Source organism: Convolutriloba macropyga, chromosome 1, assembly GCF_964194025.1.
Source record: "Convolutriloba macropyga chromosome 1, txConMacr16.3, whole genome shotgun sequence".
In the NCBI taxonomy this organism is placed as follows: domain Eukaryota; kingdom Metazoa; phylum Xenacoelomorpha; order Acoela; family Convolutidae; genus Convolutriloba; species Convolutriloba macropyga.
This window is the reverse complement of record NC_134468.1, coordinates 55,211,742-55,224,630: the sequence shown is the minus strand read 5'-3', so window position 1 is coordinate 55,224,630 and position 12,889 is coordinate 55,211,742. Positions and strand designations below refer to the sequence as shown.

The 12,889-nt window shown below is 36.0% G+C and overlaps 1 protein-coding gene across 6 annotated transcripts in view; it reads left to right on the top strand.

Moving 5' to 3' along the window:
• Nucleotides 1-12,889, top strand: part of LOC142340489 (uncharacterized) — a 114,628-nt gene that overhangs the window by 81,157 nt on the left and 20,582 nt on the right. Inside the window, exon 1 of one of the 6 annotated variants that reach the window (XM_075391091.1) lies at nucleotides 6,667-6,905. The exons of 2 other annotated variants lie outside the window; for them this stretch is intronic. The gene's annotated coding sequence lies outside the window, so the exon portion shown is untranslated. Of the gene's footprint in view, nucleotides 1-6,666; nucleotides 6,906-11,120; nucleotides 11,707-11,731; nucleotides 11,750-12,889 lie in introns of those variants that run through there. 3 more of the 6 variants (XM_075391084.1, XM_075391072.1, XM_075391085.1) reach the window with 3 other exon arrangements.

The window sequence follows — 12,889 nt, the reverse complement described above, 5'->3', positions numbered from 1 at the left end:
ACTTAGAACCAATTGTCGTGTTAGACTCTTTGTAATGATGCTATTAGTACACCAACTCACAACTGAGGCCTCATTGTTGTGATCCTACTTAAGCCCAGTCCCGCAGGATGCCCTTCCATCGATGAAAAGCTGACTCACGGTTCTGTTGATTGAGGAGGCCCATCCATTCATTCAGCCAGATTTGTGACCTTGCTTACAAACTCAGTAAGCTTGACCCCCCTCCCCACCCGGATGAAGATGTACCAATTCCCTGCACCGGTCCCCCTCGAGGACTCCACTGACCCTAAGCAATCGTATATATATATATATATATATATATATATATATATATATATATATATATATATATAGCGGTTCTCAAGAACTTCTTTTGCGAGTTCAATACACTTCAACATTATCACAGGTAGTGCGCAGTTCATGCGAGTGGGCAAGTCTTTTGCGTCAAAAATGTGACATGTCTAGTCATGTAACACAACATTTGATTTGCAGTCTTCCCGCCACAACAAACGCAAAGATGGCTGATCACACGGCAGCACTCCAACCATGGGGAACATTTCAAAGATGTCAGTCGAAACGGCGTAAGGATTTTGTCTGAACCGCAAGTGTACTTAGATATGATGTTGCAGTAAGTCAAGGCCGGCAGCCACTGACTTATTCAAGGATGAACGGTGAATTGTTACTGCCCCATTGAGTACCCTACAGATCTTGCTTGGTTTATTTATTTGGGTTAATAGCAGGTTTTTCAGCAGGATCCCCGTAGCCTTTATCTAAGCACTCGTTGATTGTATTTGTGTACTCTTCCACTAGAGACTGGTCTTTCTCTAGTTTTCATTGAACCAGTGACCAGTGCGGAAAGGTAATTGTTGTCCAATTGGAAGGTGTCTTCAGCCCACAGCGGTCCGCGACTATATCTTCTCCCATTACGCACTGTGGTGTTTTTCAGCAAATCCAGCCAACGAGTATCCGCTGTGTGTCCTGGGACTGCCTGCTGAAGTGCGCTGTAGGACTCATCAACCAAAAAAACCTTCAACAGCCAGTTCAAAATTCTTTTCCATATTGGCGTTGAAGAAAGTGGTGACCAAACCCGAAGGCGATGGTAAGGGACTGCTTAAAGCCAAGCCTTTGGGGAAGGGAACGTCGATGTTTTCGTAACATCATGTTAGATGATCTGAATTTGCAAAGTGAGGGTATATTTCTTCTAGTGCTTTAATGTCGATGATGTTTGACCCTACATTCAAGTTGTCCTTCACGTAGGAACTCGAGCTGATTACTCAAATTTCTGGTTTTTGCGTGGTCTTGACGCCATTCTAACCATGTTTGTTGTCAATATTCGCCCCGGCACCTATAACAGTAATTGATTCAAATTAAAGCCGTGGTATCTTTATCAGAAGAATTTTAACAACTGCACTTCAGTCAACTGAAAAATGCCATAGCCATAAAAGACAGATAACTACGCACTAGGAGGTTTACTGTCGCCTACCAGATCATTTACAACAGCACTGCCGAAGCATCATTTCCCTTCAAGAATTAAAACGAAAACTGGGCTTTGGCGACTATCTTTGCTCGTTGCGTGGGAGATTTTTCCTTAAACACGACAATCTCAAAGACAATCGTTACCATTACAGACAACGCAGCAAGTGGAGGGGCATTGTTGCAGTTGCAGCTGGTTTATGTTCGCCGTTTTGCTGCGTGTTGGCAGCGCAAGTTTTGGAAGCAACTTTGATCTGAGTTGATGGTATCCTGAAGTCTAGACTTTGTCGATGTTTGTCTCATCAAGTCATGTGCCTCGGCCTTCTTCAACCATTCGTTGACGTCAAGGCGTGCGTGTCGGCTTAGCTACATGTTTCTCAAACGTGAAGAGTTACCAGGAATTTCATTTGGGCAAAGTTTTTGCACAGCCGTGTTAAGAAGCGAGGCATTCTTTTATTGAGAGTCGAACGCAAGTTACTTCAACACATTGAAAAGACTTAAAATAGTAGCAGAAGAGTTATCAATATTACAAATTTTGAAAGGTTGGAAACAGGGAATTTGATTAAATACGCACTGACGACCGCCTGTGGCTGACCAAACTTTCGTTCCATTGTCCTTTGTACATCAGACCAAAGTATGCTACCTAACAGATAGCGGTTTTTGCCTTCCCGAAGACAAATGTGTTTTAAGGTACGTCAACTTGACGTTTTCCAACAAGGACTGCGAGTCAAATCGCACTTTTAAACAGCCCGTACCATTCAAGCCACTCCGTAAAGGATCGTTCTTTTTGATTGTAATTGCGTCTGCCACTTTTAGATGAGGGGCGGGTAGTAGGATAGAGTGGGCCATGCCGACACAAAAGATGAGGGACTGTATGTGCGCACACCGGAGGGAAAATTAGTTTGGGAAATGGAGGTGCACCACTGGTGGCGGTAACAAACGGGTTTAAGGGGTTCAACGCCTTGTCATGAATGAAACTTGTGGCCAGATATTTAAGGGGTGCCTCACTTTGCTGAAATGAAGTGCTGAAAACTCGCGAGACAATGTTGTGGGCGACAACAGATGCCGCCATGTTGTTTAGTGTTTTCTGGGTTACATGGACCACGATTGCTGAAATCACTTGCAGGAGACGCAAGATATTGGAGTTGAGTAAAGTTTGTGCACAGTGGAATTTCCAATAGTGTGGTACCTCCGTTGCGGGAACGGTAGTTGAATAAACTGAGGAACAAAAATCTTGCGTGCGCAGACATGTTTGGACCAGGCGACGAAGTAATTCATCGGTATTACTTAACAAAGGGTTATCGAAATTTGGAGGAAATGCGGCGGTATGCGGCTTAGAATGGGGGATGCATGGCTGTAAAGGTAGTCTCTGACGAAGCGAAAATCAGTCCACAAAAAAAGTCAGAGAAACTCCTGTGAAGATGATGTAAAAGGTGAACTCTGAGCTATTCAACTTAAATGACAGTAATCGATCAAACTAAATTTTCTCAAAACAGCAAAACTCTTGCACATATGCTTACCATAGACAATAAGAGCATCAAACTTCTTTCTTTTCAATTTGTGCAGCTTCAAAAATCATTTTTTCAGTACCTGATTTCAATACTTATTAATCAAAACAAACCTTCGCACGCGCGGCAAGCTTGCTTTCAAAATCGACATCACAATGGTATATCGACTCAGATCTAACTCAAATAAGAGGAAAAAAATTAAGGAACGAAGCCAAATATTTCTAACAACGAAGATCGGTAAAGTGCGTTCCCACGAAATGTTTCGACCACACTTATCCACAATTTTGGCTTAAATGTCTACCAAATGAGGAGAGAAAATTTTCAAAAACTCAAATATCATTAATTGGTGTATTAATTAAAAAACGCTTTCAATTCAAATCACTTAGAAATGTAAATAGGTTCTCATTAGAGGGCAAATGAGACCTGCATTATAAAGACTACGAGCCAAGACAAACAGCAAAACAAAATAACAAACATAATAGCAAAACCAAAATAGCGTCAAATAACAATTAAACTAAACAAATTAATCTCTACTTTACTTGAAATACATGGACAAAGTCTTTAATGAGACTCGACAACATGAAGACAAAAATGAACAAAATCAGCAACGTTAAAAAAATAGGTTTATATTTTGAAGTCAAATAATTTCAAATATTCGAAACCAATAGATATCAACTGAAATCTTTCAATAGTATTATGCTCTTTCATACCACCGTACCAAGATATATAGACCTGTCATTATCCAGAATAAGATACAATGAATTGCGCATTCTTTGAACACAAGTAATATGATACGTGACCTCAGAATAATGAGACTAGGTAACAATTAGACAAAGAAAAAAGTCAAGTTTAAAAATACATTTGTTAATTTTCGAGAACAATTATTTTCAAAGACATAAAAGATATATTAACGACTGAAATCAAAATCAAAAAATAACGTATTAAAAAAAAGAAAGCAAGTTAGATCAGATATTAATTAGATGTCATACGTCTACGAAAAGAACGATAAATAGACAAAAAAATCAAACCTAATTGATTATTCAGTCACAAAATATCAAACGAAAAATTGATATGAGACCTGCAGATAGTGAGAATACGTAACAAGTAGACAAAATAGAACAGGAAAATCGAAGTAGATAGAACAGAACATCAAAAATACATCTATATTTTTCTAAAACAATTGATTTCAAAGACATGAAAAACTTTAGCTATCGCCTCAAATCAGTAACTAGGTTCTTTTGTTCATCAATATGCAACCACTAAGGCCTGCAATTATCCAGAATTTTTTAAACGACTACAGAAAACGACAAATGCAGACATAAAAAATTCCTTAAATTCTGCTAGAAGATGTTAAAATCATCTATTCATCGGAAAAAAGTGGTATGTTCGATTGTGCCTTCTGTTGAAACACCAATGATGTAATATGTTACTTGTCAATAAAGTGACAAGACAAGAAAAAGAACATCAAAGATGGGGAAAAAAATTTGTTTGTGAAAGCTCGGAGTATCAAAGCCGAAAAACCATTACCTGAAACGTAAATCGGCAAAAAAACATTAAAATTTAATTTATTAAAAACGACATAAGCTTTCGACTAAAAACACTAGATAGACTTCCCTGGAACTGTCAATAATTAGAAGTCATTAGACAGCCTTGATTTGAATTGTTCTGTTCTCTAATTACCACAAAAAAGTCACAAAAATGCGAAAATAAGAAGACAGCGACTGATTAAATTTCGAATTATATCTAGATTGTAAAACACAACGATTAGACCAAAACTAGCCTTGCTTTTGTTTTTCGTCCATTAGGAACAGGTGAATATTCAATTATTATGGGTATGGTTAATTGCAGAAAAAAGTATCAAAAATAAATGACGCATTTTGGACAATTATTGCCTTAAATTATCAACAAAACGGCAAAAGTTTTATTGTAGAACACTCTCAAAGGAAACGCAAGTATAACTAGTTTTCTTTAGTGCTAACAAAGATTCTCTCGGCCGGCAATTTTTGGGTGTGCTAATCCGCTAAATTTGAACAAAGTGGACTAAAGCAGCTTAGTTCGCTCCATTTTTGATAAAAGGCTAAATTTTAAATTCTAGCAATAAAAAATTGGATGAAACAGTTGAATAACACTCTTCTGTCTTTAGAAGTAAAACCAACAAAAAAATCGTTAACACTTTTAACATATTTTTCAGAAAAATTGGCAAACATTTGCGTAAAAATGAGGAAGATTTTGAACAGAAACAACGAAAATCCGTCAAATGTTCACAAAACTTTAAACATCGGTAACTCCGTGGCAAAATCAAAATTAAAAAAAAATACTACGATGAATATATCGAACAGCCAAAATTGACTGAACAAAAAACCATTTGAGTATATAGTTCCACCCCCACTAAAGTGGATCGGAACAAATATATTGGACAAAAGAAAATATTGGACATTTCATAAAAACCAACTGTAAGTTACTAGCGAAACAAATGTAACGGGTTGCGTTCAGCAGTTTCTTTTGTTACTCAAATTGAGAACTTAATAAAGTTCGAGCTTCCGCTATTTCTGCTATTTAAAAATAGGTTAACTTGCAACTGTTCCGTACAAAGATGATTTTCCAAGTTGAAATACAAGTCCACAATCTATGAAAAACGTTGTTTTCAGCCGGTATTTTAAAAGTATATACTAATTGGAACAAGGGTAGGAAAAAGAGCTAGTTGAATCATTTTATATTGATAAATTTCTTTTAAAAAATATATCAAATGATGTCAAATTGAAACGGATTCGCCTAACGTTAAGCAACGATTACAAAACGGATACGTGACAAAATTAAATTTAATAAGAATCCTATTTTTTAGTTTCAAACGATTGATTGAAAGCTTCGTGTGCTTTGCGCAAATTTCATCAATCCTTTTTCTACCATTTCAGCGGCCTGTCTTTATTTAAACATTATTGATGAAAGTCTCATCAAGCTTCATTTGCGTTAAAGGTTTCCTTAAATCGAAGGTTTCCTTAAATTAGTTTGCGGAGTTGTTTTCAGAATGAAGATAGAATGAACTAATAAAATTACAATTTGCACATTTTAGTTCACAAAAATTGCAGAACAAAGCAATATGTTTTTGAGATTTGGCTTCGGCGCTATTAGTTGAAACGTAGACTGAAAGCCGCACATGAACTCAATTAATTTTGACCACCTCGTCGGTTAGGAAGCAAAGCTTCAGAGAAAGCGTTTTTTCTTTCAACTGAGGGGCGCTTTAACTCGAATGGCAGCCTGATTAATATTTGAAAGGGAGAGAGAGAAAGTAAATAAAAGTTGATAACTTCACTTAATCAGTCTAAGCAGTGGTCGTCTGCTCAACTGTTTCTAGTCTACACCACTGTTACACACAAACAACTCTACGATGACATCATGAAACAGTAAACAGGAAGAGGGAATTACTGTCAGGAAATCATGGATGAGGAGAGTAGGCAAACAAACAAACAAACAACTTGTAGGCGGTCATTCCCTCGTAACAAAGCCTCTCTCTTAGTCGCTTCCTTCTTTACTGTTCCTGTTGCATTTTACATTCTGCCGCTTTTGTGTTGGCCATGAATGCAATTTCAGTCAAAAACAGGGGATTATCTTGATAAATTTAATTATTCTGCAACAATGATGCAAATTTCTGTCTTGCACAACAACAATGAACCATTTCACAATGCGGTCGCGGCTGTTGTTGATCTATTGCTACCGTAACTTATTATTTTCCCACTATTTTTCTATCAGCTATATCTTTTAATCCCAGTTTTTCCAACAACTCGTCCGGCAGTACCTCTCGTGCCTGTAATTCATGAACAAATTTCTGGTTGCGTTCGTTGCCTTCTAATAGGTTCCTTATCAACAACATGTTCCATTCCAGTAAATAAGGGTTATTCTGGTCAATTTTGCAGTTTTCCAGCAGAACGGGTAAGTAATCGTAACATTCATCTTGTTTGTGTTTACTTCTGTGAACCAAATTGGCCAATAAGCGGGTCAGGTCAGAAACAAATCCAGCAACATTTTGTTGATGTATACAATCATTGTCCTCGCCCACTTCATTATCTTTCTGAACTCTGCAGTTTTTTAACAAAATTAGAACTGTCAAACTCAGCTCCGTAATTGTCTCGTTTATTTCGACATAATGCCCAGCACTCCATTCACAAAAAATTTTGATGCAATTTCTAAATATAATCGAATCGGAAGGCGTGAACTGATACTGATTTAAAGTAAGTTTTTCAAATAGTGGTTCATATACATGCTTAAATAGAAATATTACCAAACTTTGTTTAAATTCAGATGCGCTTTCGGTTGAATCTAATATTATTTCGGTCACATGTAATTTATTTTCGGGTTTGAAATAACTGTATAAAGACGGTTTTGAGGGCAAAATATCAACAATTGAATGCTGCAAAATAACATTGAAATTTTGATTGTTAAAATTCGGCTCAGATAAACAGCTGTCAATAACCAAATCAAGTAAATAACCAAAAGGTTCATCGTCATTGCTGGAGACCAAATCGTGGAAATATCTGTTTTTTAACACTGAATTAATAACCATGAAAAGAGCATCAAACAATTCCTGGGTAAAACTTTGAGTTCTTGAATTGAACTCGTTATTCAATAAACGATTTTTCAAACTTTTATATAACATGAAAGTCTTTACTTTACCCAAATTTGGTGCAGATATTATATTTCCCAGCAATTTAAGGGTCAAAACCCGTTCGTTCGTTTGAATACTTTCCTCGGTACTTGTGACAATCAATTTGTGAATTAACTCATCGTGAATAATTCGACTCAGTTCAATTTTCTCAGCAAAGTATGCTACTAAGTTGCACAAACATTTCAGACATAAAATTGAGTCATCACTTGTGTGAACTGAAGCATATAGATAAAAATCTTGACATGAGGAAAGATATTTCGTCGCAACTTCAACATCTAACGTGTTTCTTTTCTCCTTGAAGTCTTCAACAATGGCATGCAAATTCATGTCACAGTTCTGAAATTTAAAAAAACCACTGATCAGATGAACAACTGCGCGAATTCGTAACTCATTTCTATCAGTTTCTAAGGTTCTTTTTCAGTTTCCACGTATTTTGACAGAACACGAACTGGACTGACAAAGCTACTAACCTCGCCTCCGAAAGTTAACCAAATAATATTTCAGTGACAGAGAAAAATGAGACAGAAATTGGCCAGAAAACAAAAAAATAAAATCCGTTAAGATATTGATCCAAATATCTTACTATCGAATTAGTCAAACTTTAAGAACTACCATTCACACCATTCACTTATGTCTCTACGACAGTTAGGCAGATCGCATCCTTAGATACTAGTAAAGACTCTTAGAGATTTACTAAGAGACTTAATGCCCTCGGGCTTAATCCCTTGATTCCGTTTCTCCAGACGAACAGTCGCGAAAATTCGGTCGTCAGACGCAAAAATGGTCAGATCAAAAATCAGTCATATGAAAAACGTATCAAAAAAGAGCAGTAGAACTAAAACAATTGAAAATGTAACAAAATTTTCGTAAAATCACCAGAAATAAACTAGAGAGTTACTTCAAATTAGAGATACTTCATTTTTGATACTTTAGAAGCATTATGCTAATACTTTCTTTTTGTCCAGGCAAATTTGAAACTTTTTTGAGGGCAACCCAGTGGTTGGCAGTATTATTTTAACGCCATCAGGGTGTACACTTTAACCATAAGGTGTAACCATAAATTTTAAGAACTCGTGGATCTTCTCCCTTTCTGCCCCCAGTACGTTATACAACCCCAGTTACAGAGCACGTGTCATGTTACATACTAAATCATCGTTTTAAAATAAAACATGCCACATGCATTTTGGGGGTGCAAATAATATGCACCAATAAGCGGGGGGGCACACTTTTTTTCTGAAAAAGGTTAATTGAGAAATAAATTTCTCGATCCATGTTTTCTCCATTTTCGGTCAGTTTTAAACAAACTTAAATTCTCTTGAACCATTCCAGAAAAAGAAATAAGAACATTAGCATACTTTAGCTCAAACAATCAAGCCTTAGGATAAGTTAGAATTTTAAAGCTTTTTTCGGTCCACGGGAGAAATTGTTCCAACACTTGCATATATGAGAACCTTATGAGCCAAGCATAGAGCCATGCGAGGCATCTTATTTGTTTTGCGTTTGAACGGGCAAACTCAGACAGGAATTTTCTATATATTTTCCATGCCGACAAAAAGTTTACAGACTGGTTTTTTACCTCAATGTATTTGGTAAAAAGTGGCGTACATTGTCCGACAATGCGATTAAAAACGTTGTAATATGCGACAATTGGTGTTTTTCGTTCGAACACTTTCGAGCTCTTTGAAACTCGAATAATTAATTTCATAATTATGTCGCAACTTTTCATAACTCTTGTATTACTTTGAGGTGGAAAGCATCCGCGTTACGTTGAAATACATCTGAGGATATGTATCTCGGAAAAACAATTTCTTCTTTTGGTTTTCAAAACTTGAAATTGTTTTGCATCCGATGCCTTGGTACTTAATGCACAAGCACACATCATTGTTTTTATTGATAACTTGAAAAGAAACATTTGGCTACAAACATCTCGTTGACATAACTTTTTATATTGCCTTTTCTCCTCAGCACCAAATGAACAACTGGGACTTTTTCAAAGTTAAGTACCAGCTGGTAAAATAAATATTTCATGTCGCCATACAAAATGAGGTTAGCATACTACTTTCCTCCTTTACAAGAAAATTAATTGTCTATTACAAAACACAGGCGACACTCTGCTCAACTGTGATCGTACATGAAAGGGGAAGCAAGTTTAGGATAATTGCTTTTCAAATACTAAGTCACCAGTCGTCTTACGTTCTCAGGTGCTTCTGTTGTCATCAAAATTACTTAAATTCCCGTTCTGTGTAATTCACAGGAGATCCTAAGGCACAATAAATATCAGGGCAAAAAAGGTCTCTGAGAAATTTGTTTCTGAGAAATGAGAAATTTAATTCAGGGAGCCGAGAAATGTTTTATGAAAATTAATATGAAAAACAAAAAAGTGGTATATTTATGTTCCTTCATATCAAGGTCATTATTACAAAGCATACAAAGCAATACAATAGCCTTTCCATTCCCCCTACAGATCAGATTAGACATACATTAGATACATTTTCCCTATTTTGGGATATTTACATTTCAGACTGTTCTGTTATTGACCAGCTCATGAGTTCCCTCGACATAGCGAGATTCAATTCTAAATTTGTACTTGAGGCAGGCGTTCAATTTTGTCCTGAATGCCAAATGTGAGGAAATCAAACAAGTCAGCCATTCTTTCCTCTTTCTTCCTTTTTCCTCACTCAAAATCAAAATTGACTTCATAAGAATAATTCAGAGGCAGTTATAAGATGGTGACAAAGAGGTCCCTTTTGAACATAAGAGGAAATTGGTTCAAAGTGGTGCCGCTACTGAATTAAAATGCTCAATTAGCTACCCACTAAGGAAGCTAACTACCAACCTATTGGCATGCATCTACGCAACTAACCAACCATAACCAGAACCAGCTAATTCTAAACTAACTTACTTACTCCACAATAAACCAACCTCTGCCCTCCCCTTTCTTTTGCCTTCGAAGTACATAGTCATCATCATCCCACCAAATTAGCCGAAATGAATTAGAACTAATCGCTAAACAAATCTATGAAACTGGAGATACCAACTAGAAAATGCAAACAAAGTCAATCAAAATGCGCAAGATTTTCTCAAATACGTGTAATCATTCTGGCTAAGATCATAGAGGTTTTTCATGAGAATTTGTCATCCTCAGCAAAATAATTTAATTTCTCTCAAACGCTCCAAAAAACCTGAATAAGCAAACCTCATAAACAAACCTGAAAACTAAAAGAAGAGATTTCCATATACAAATGAGAAGAGTTCCACTTGTGCTCACTTGTGAATTTTTAATTACAGAAAATAATGTATTATTATTAACCCTTGTAATATTTTCCACAACATTAGGATTAAAAAAACTCCAAGAGTTGCTCTATAATCGCAGAGCGATTTTCATTGAAGGTTCTAAAAAGGGATACAACTTTAGGATATAGAAAACCGAGACCCGCTGGGCAATAAAGATGGATGTTAGTAATTACGCTTGCAAAATTTAAAAAAAAAACGGTAAAATCTTATTTTAAAAAAAGCAAATTTTCGCGTTTAAAAAATGAAAGGCATGAGCCATCGGTCGAAATAGCATTCGGTTGAAAAGAGGACCTGAATGTGGCAAGCATCCTCAACATAGAGAGGAGAAGCGGAAAGAGAAGAGAGGCGTTAAATTGACTGCAAACAAATGAAAAGAGTGAACGGCTGCTGGGCTATAAAGGAGGGAGGCCTTTCCAAGTTCAAACATATTTCAACTCAACTATTTTGAGACTAAATTAGATTAGCAGCCTGTTTTGTGTCTCTTGTTGGTAAGCAAGACCCTCCCTACATCTGTTTTGCTGTTTATAAAATCCACCCAGCAGTTCTCTGCACGAGCACCTCAAATTCTTATTCTAACTAAACATTAAAGTCAAGACAGTTTTCCACACTTCACAGTCAAAAACCTGATCAGAAAGCAAACAACGACATCGGCTGAACAAACAAACAGCCAAAGTAAACACATAATGCACAAAAACGACTAAACAAATACTCTACTGATGTTAAGTTGCTACTTTTCAACACCTGACTCGATTTTGACAAAAATGGGAGAAGACCGTTAGTAGACTTCACAAACATAACTTTCTATTTCTGCTTGGTGGTAAGAACTCTTTACCGAACGTGCATTTTTTAACCGTATTCAACAGATCAGTACAGTTTGAAAGAAATCGCATTATCATAAAACCTTAACTATTAAATCAACTTACGGAGACATATCAAATAACACTGTTGTTCATTTAAACATCCTAAAATTCTAGTTCAGATTTTAAACGCCACTACTTTTTAACATAAGCATATGAGCAAGAACAGCAAACTAACCCAAAATTTGGTAACATCCAAAACTGAAAGCAATTGGTTTAAAAATTCGACTTAAAACTGCGGCATTCACTTATTGAACAAAAATCTTTAAAAAACAAGATTTTTATTCGCTAATAAATTCTATATTTTATCTCATAGAATAAAAAGTATGTAAATTATTTCATTTCAGCCAAAAGTGACGTTTTATTTTCGCGAATAAAAGGAAAAGACTATAGAATTGCCCGAATTTTTGTTCTGCTGATTTTTCTGCATCTTGTGATCCTCGTCAACTTTTCAATGACTTAGTGCTTGAAATTTCTATTTCGATTTAACTTCACGACTCAATTTATTTTTCAGTTTGAAATAGCGTAAACAGTTTTTACTGTACAGGACAAAAACCTACAATACGGCTACGGTTTTAGGATATCAAGATTTTGATGCCAGATTCCGGAAAACATCAACTTAGCTCTCTGGAATTGTCACTAAGATGTGTTTTAGATTCCTCATGGTAAGAAGATACTAACTCCCAATTAGGGGTAATTATTTCCATGTCAATTTTCGAAAACGACATAGTTGCCCAGGGTGTAGTTATGTAATGTTTGAGGCAGAAAAATTGAGAAACAAGCTACCTATTTGCATTACGGAATAATGACAATTTGTTATGAAAGTTCCACTGACTGAAACCACAATTTTTGTTGCTCAAAATTTATTTTTTTGCTTGATTTAACATCAAATACAATAGAGTATTAGAACTAATGGTTTCTGACTGACAAAAACATATACATATCAAGAATTAAATCTATATTTGCATTATAAAGTGCACAGGATTTGAATTAAATCAAAAAAAAATATTGGTTTGATAATTTGAAATGTGTCCCAACTTTTCTTCTGATTGCTCCAAAATTTTTCGAAAAAAGGAACATAAGCGATGCCGGCCTTTTCT